The following is a 7,065-nucleotide window of genomic DNA, read 5'->3' on the forward strand; positions in this document are numbered from 1 at the left end:
TTTGTGTTTATTGTGTCTTTCTTCTCTGGCTACTTTTAAATATTTCTCTTTATCACTTTTAAAAAGCAATTTATGATATACTTTGGTATAGTTTCCTTTTTTTTTTTTTTTTTTGGCTAGATACAGTGTACTTTATTGATGGTATATGACATCAATCAGGGCTTCCTAAGCTCCTCCCCTTCTCCAGGGAGTCTGGGATGGAAACTGAGTCAAGGACAAGAGATTCTCAGTATGTTGGGAGATCGAGTTGGGGCAAGGACTCCCCAGCAGCTGAGGGCCTCTCTCTTCCTCTCACGCTCTTGCTGGGGCTGGTGATCCAGGGGACTCTCACTCCTTAGAGGCCATGTGGACCATAAGTCCACCACCCTGTTGCTGCAGTCAAATTCATTGTCATACCAGGAAACGAGCTTGACAAAGTGGTCTTTGAGGGCAATGCAAACCTCAGCATTGAAGGTGGAAGAGTGGGATCACTATTAAAGTCACAGAGACAACCTGATCCTCATTGTAGCTCAGGATGCCCTTTAAGGCACCCTTTGATGCCTGCTTCACCACCTTCTTGAGGTCATCATATTTGGCAGCTTTCTCCAAACAGCAGGTCAGATCCACAACTGACACATTGGGGGTGGGGACATGGAATTCCATGCCAGTGAGCTTCCCATTCAGCTCAGGGATGACGCCCACTGCCTCAACAGCACCAATAGAAGCAGGGATGATGTTCTGGGCAGCCCCACGGCCAGTCACACCACAGCTTCCCAGAGGGGCCACCCACCATCTTCTGGGTGGCAGTGATAGCATGGACTGTGGTATGAGTCCCTCCACTATTCCAGAGTTGTCATGGATGACCTTGGCCAGAGGGGGCCAAGCAGTTGGTGCTACAGGAGGCATTGCTGACAATCTTAAAGGAGTTGTCACACTTCTCATGGTTCATGCCCATCACAAACATGGGGGCATCAGCACAAGGGGCAGAGATGACGACCCTTTTGGCTCCACCCTTCAACGAGCCCCAGCCTTCTCCAAGATTGTAAAGACACCAGTGGACTCCACAACATATTCAGCACCAGCCTCACCCTATTTGATGTTGGTGGGAACTCATTCCTGGAAGATGGAGATGAGCCTTCCATTGATGACAAGCTGCCCATTCTCAGCTTGGACTGTGCCATTGAACTTGCCATGGGTGGAACGATACTGGAACATGTAGACCATGTAGTTGAGTTCAATGAAGGGGTCATTGATGATAACAATATCTATTTTGCCAGAGTTAAAAGCCCTGGTCACCAGCCACCCATTACGGCCAAATCTGTTTACTCTGACCTTCACCATCATGTCTCAGGGACACAGCTGGCACTGTACAAGAAGATGCAACTGTCTGACCAATGGGGAGGAGCAGAGAGCTTGGTATAGTTTCTTTATGTTTATTGTGCTTGAGGTTCATTAAGTATCTTAGATCTTTCATCAAATTTGGAAAGTTTTCAGTTTTTTTTTTTCCTTCAAGTATTTTTTCTATCCTCTTCCCTCCTTTGTGGACTCCAGTTACACATATATTAGGTCACTTGAAGTTGTCTCACAGCTCACTAATGCCATGTTGTTATTTTTTTTAGCTTTTTCTCTCTGTGTTTTATTTTGGCTAGGTTCTATTACTACGTATTCAGAATCACTAATCTGCCGTATTTAATATTCCATTAATCCATCTAGTGTATTTTTTATCTCAGACATTCTAGTTTTCATCTCTAGAATTTCAATTTGGGTCTTTAAAAAAATATCTTCTATGTCTCTACTTAACACGGTGAGTCTTTCCTTTATCTTCTTGTACATATGGAATATAGTTAGAATAACTTTTAATGTCTGTGTCTTCTAATTCTATCATCTGGGTAATTTCTAGATAGGTTTTAATTGATTGGTTTTTCTTTTCATTATGGGTTATATTTTCCTGTTTCTTTGTATACATGCTAATTTTTATTGATTGCACGACATTGTGAATTTTCTTGGGTGCTGGATATTTTTGTATTCTTATAAATATTCTTGAGCTTTGGTCTGGGGTGCAAAAGTTACTTGGAAACAGTTTGGTCCTTGCAGATCTTGCTTTTGTTAGATGGAGCCAGAGCAGCGTGTAGTTTTTACCCACTTCTGAGCCAAAAACTCTTCTGAGTGCTCTTCTCAATGCCCCATTACTTGTGAGATTTCACTCTGGTTTGTGGGAGCCGGCACTGTTCCCAGCCCTGTGTGAGCTCCAAGGATTGTTCTCTCTAATCCTTTTGGGTGGTTCTTACCCTGCCTTCTGGTAGCTTCCTCACGTGCAGGCACCGAGCTGAATTACTGTAAGAGGTACCCTCTATAGAGCTCCACTGTTCTCTCTGTGTGCAGCTCCTTCCTTTTTACTTCTCTGCCTTGTGTCCCGGACTCTGGCTTCCTCTTTTCAGTGCAGGGAGATGGGCCAGACTCTACCTGCCTTCCTCTCGCCATGCTCTGGTCTGGAAACTTCCTTCAGGCAGTAAGGTGGGGCATTCATAGGGCTGACCTCATTTGTTTCCTGACTCTCAGGAGTCACTGTTTTTCATTACCTGATGTCCAATGTCTTGACAACCATTGCCTCATATATTTTGTGGAGTATTTTAGTTGTTTTAGACGGGCATGTAAATCCAGTCCCTGTTACTCCATCTCGGCTGGCAGCAGAAATCCTTACGACCGTTTGTTAATTTGTTTAGCTGGCATTTGTGAAGGGAGAGCTTGCTGTGTGCCCACCTCACACTGGTCTTCACTCTCCAAACACTCCAAATACTCTTCTCTCAGGGCCTTTGCTTGGCCTTTCCTCTGTCTGGAATGCTCTTTCTAGCTGTACTTCCCTCCCTCAGCTCAGAGGCCTTCCCTGACTGCCCTGTATGACGTGAATCACTCTCTCTTTTATGTCCCATGACATTTCTGCTTTCCTTTACAGCTTCTTTTACTAGAATGTAGGCAGGAATTTTTGTCGGATTCCCCGGAGCCAGCGCAGGGCCAGGCTCACGGTAGGTGGTCAATGACTATTTATTGGATGAGTGAGGTCTGCGTATTTCATGATGCCTGTCATGTAACAGAACTCAGTCAAGTTGGGGCTGCTTGGCCGATGGGAACACAGCTCTCTGCCCTAAGGTTCCCAGCAGGGAAGGGACACCGGACCCCTGGACCAAGGCCGCACTCTCCTTAGTGATAACCAAAGGCCCTGCGTGCCGGCCAGGGGAGGGCTGACAGGTGGGGCTGATGAGTTCCAGGCCTCTGGGCTGCAGCACAGCCTGACAGAACCGGACGCTGGGCAGGGGCCAGCGCCAAGCTTCCATGACGTCGTCGCCTTCAAGGGCCCTGCTCCTCCCTAGGCTCTTGGTGGGGCTTCAGGTCTCACCCACCCCTCTCAGAGCCATCTACCACCAGGCTCTGGGCAGAGATGGAGCCATCCCCCCTGTTCTAGTCCTAGATCTAGTTGTGTGACCATTAACAACTATTAGAACACTCGCAGAATTAGAGATTGGCTCCATAAAGTGAAAAGTACTTTGTAAACTGAAAACAAGTACTCAATGAATTGGAAAGCCCTTAGGAAGCTTCTGTTCCAAACCTCTACTTTTGACAGGACGAGACTGAGGTTTAAATGAAATGTATGTAGACTGCTTAGCACCAGGCTTAGGACGTGGTGTTTTTATTCTAGCTACTAACCACCTGCCTACCTCTGGCTAAGCAACCCTGTGCCTCAGTGCCTCCTTCCTTCCTGACAGCCCTTGGCCCCTCAGCTGGAGGCCTGATCCATGCGTTTTCAATAAGGCCGGCCCTGTGGCTTGGTGGTTAAGTGCCCGCGCTGCGATGCTGGTGGCCCGGGTTCGGATCCCGGGTACGCATCGAGCTACCACTTCTCCGTTCATCCTGAGGCTGAGTCCCACATACAGCAACTAGAAGGATGTGCAGCTACGACACACAACTATCCACTGGGGCTTTGGGGGGAAAAATAAAATAAATAAAATCTTTAAAAAAGGAATATAGCTATCATTTTTTGAGCATTTATGAGGTGCCAGGCCATGAGCGAAGCACTTTGCATGCATTATTTAATTCTCTTGTCATAGGATGGGATAGGAATTATTGTCCCCATTTTACTGATGGGGAAACCGAGGCTCAGAGACATTAGGTAACCTCCCCAAGGTCCTATAACTAGTAAGTGGCTGAGAGTGTTTAGACCCCAGAGTGAGAAATCTCCAAGCGTCTAGGTTCTGGCTTCTCTTCCCTTAGCTATCTCTTCTAATAACTTGCATTTCCTGCCAGCTACACTTTCTTGGGCCTTTGGGCAAGATTTCTGAGAGTCCATTTGGTCAGTCATTGGAACAGGGTGAGACGGGGTCTAAAACCTCCAGCTGAGAGTCTGCCCGGAGGCCCAACTACGAGCTTTTTTGGAGTTGGCAGTAACCCCTCTGAGGGTCAAAGATAATCCCATGTCAGGGGCTGGCCTAGTGGCATAGTGGTTAAGTTCGCATACTCTGCTTTGGTGGCCCAGTTCGCAGGTTTGGATTCTGGGTGCAGACGTACACACTGCCCGTCAAGCCATGCTGTGGCAGTGTCCCACATACGAAAAATAGAGGAAGATTGGCACAGATGTTAGCTCAGGGCCAATCTTCCTCATCAAAAACAAACAAACAAAGATAATCCCGTGTCAAAAACACAGCCCTAGGGGAAGGATGGGGGCATGGGCAGGAGCCCACAGACCCAGTTGTTCCCTCAGCAAGTGTCCTGCCAGCTGGTTCTCTAGGCGCCATCAGTTAAACATTCCCCACAGAATGGCAGGAGCTGCAGATGCAGGCAGGCAAATGGAGTCCAGCCCCGTGGGAGCTCCACGTGGGCAAGGTCACCTCTGATAGGACTGTTGAGGGGGCCTGGCCCCTCCAGGAGGGGATGGGACTTGAACCAGCCTTGGAGGACCTCGCCAATTTGGATCATGGAGAGTGGGGGTGGGATGGGCAGCCTTTTCAGCACAGAGAAGCCAGGAGTGCTGGTCAGGCCGTCCAGCCTTCCCAGGCTCCTCATGTGTGCCCCTCTGTGTGTCCACACCATAGCATTCCCAGTGAGGGGTTGTAGTGCGGTTTGGCAGATGAGGAAACTGAACCTGGGGTCCACGACTGCAGGCGGGATGTGCTGAAACCTGGCGATGAGCTGGATCATTCTGAGGGAGGCCATGGGAGGTTCCTAAGCCTCAGGAGGTTACCTGGGCAATGTGTGGGGTAGAGGAGGAAGAGAGTAGAGGCCAGAGACGGTGCAGAGGCTGTTTGAGCAATCTTGGCGGGCTATGAGGGAGGCCTGGGCCAGGGCAAGAGCCTGGAAACAGAAGCCTGGGGGGATGGGGCTGGGCTGGGCGGATGGGAGGTGCAGGAGGTCTAAGCGGGAAGGGATCTCAAAGATCATCTACCCTACCCACCTGTTTCACACAAGGAAATTGAGGCCCAAAGAGGGAAAAGGGCTTGCCCTGGGGCACACAAGAGGTTAATAGTAGAGCCAAGTCAGAAAGACCCTGAGAAGCTCAAGGACATTCCCATTAAACATGGAGCCGAGTTTCCTCCTGTAATAGACCCTCCTCCCCCAGGGATCAAACCCCGACCTGAGGTTATCAGGGGTCCCAGTAAGGCCCAGCTTGGCTTCTGTCTCACTGTGGGACCCTAGGGTATCCCCTCCCATTCCCTGGGCCCCAGTTTGCTCATGAGGACCAGCTGACCGCTATGGCCCCTTTCTGCTCTAAGTGCCCAGAGGAAGACAAGGCTAGGGCTTCTTCCTCACTCTGGTCCCCCAACCCCCAGTCCAGCCTGACACTGACACGGGGGTGGAGCCGGCCTGCTGGGGCTCACATGCCTGAGGAGTGAGTGCCTGGTCCCGAGGAGGCAACATGATCTGTAAAGGATCCCTGACCCTCTCCTTTTGAACCCCAGAGAGGGCGTCTCAGTCATGTGAGGACCACAGGGGGATTAGCCACGCTGAGATGGGAGGCTGGGGAGGCGGCAGCCTGGGAGAAAGACTGGGAAGAGGGGAGAGAAGGAAGCAGGAGAGGGAGGGCCTCGGGCCTCAAGGGTGGAGAACTGAGCTGCTGGGAAGGGCCCTGCAGGGGTCCTGCAGGGGGAAGGTGCCCCAGCCTGGCTCCTTTGAGGGGTGTGGGGCATGCCACCTTCTGGCTGTAAGTTTCTGAGTGCATGAACCAAGCCAAAGTGAGCAGTTCTGGGGGCCAGGCCAGAGGGGAAGGGGCCTAGGCCAAGAACCCAGGAGAAGGGGAAGAAGGGGTGTGGTGGGCCTGGAGAAAAGACTAGGGAGGCAGAAGTGAAGGAGTCAAGGCCCCTGCCTGAGAGCTATGCTGGCTGAGGAAGGGTGTGTGTGGGGTGGGGGGTGGGAGTGGGGGGGTGGGGGGTGGCTTTGAGTGATGCCTGGGCCTGATAAGAGTTACTGTCAGGTGTCACATACAGTCCCAGGCACAAGGAGACCAGCATGGAGAGGGAGGAAACATTAAATTTGGAGCCAGGCCAGGCCTTGATTTCAGACCCTTCCACTCACTAGCTGTGTGGCCCTGGGCAGGTCTCTTGGCCTCTCTGAGCCTCAGATTTTAGAACCAAATAGCAGTTGCGTTTCATCCTTCACACAGGGCGGACTGTGAGATCAGATGTCAATCCTACCCCAGACCCTCCCACTCCCCTTGCTGATTACCCTGGTTGTGTCACTTCTTCACCCAGGCGTATACCCCCAGGCCCTGGGACTGGCATTTTTCTTCCTCCTCCACTGCCCTTCCCCACTGCCCTCAAGGGGCTGCATGAAGCATTCTGGGAGTGCCCTGACCCTCTAAAGGGCTTTGAGCCAATCCAGAGCCTGTGCAGTGAGGGGAGCAAATAGGAGGCTGGGGATGGGGAGGGTACAAGGACCTTCCCATATCTGCTTCACCTCTGCATCTCCCCTTCCCCCCACTCTCTGGTGGGATATTTGGGGCTCCCCTCCCCTTTCCCTAAGCTCAGGCCCTGCTAGTCTTCTCCACAACAAGGAGTGAATGTTATTTCAAAGGAGATCAGGAGATTTGCCTTAAATAGG

At 50.8% G+C, this 7,065-nt stretch overlaps 1 pseudogene; it reads right to left on the minus strand.

Annotated features, from left to right (window-relative positions):
• Positions 1-327: 327 nt before the first annotated feature.
• LOC101387776 (glyceraldehyde-3-phosphate dehydrogenase pseudogene) lies at positions 328-1,338 on the minus strand (annotated as a pseudogene).
• Positions 1,339-7,065: the final 5,727 nt, after the last annotated feature.

The sequence above is a fragment of the Ceratotherium simum genome, chromosome 3, assembly GCF_057802395.1.
Source record: "Ceratotherium simum simum isolate JZ-2026a chromosome 3, ASM5780239v1, whole genome shotgun sequence".
Taxonomy (NCBI): Eukaryota; Metazoa; Chordata; class Mammalia; order Perissodactyla; family Rhinocerotidae; genus Ceratotherium; species Ceratotherium simum.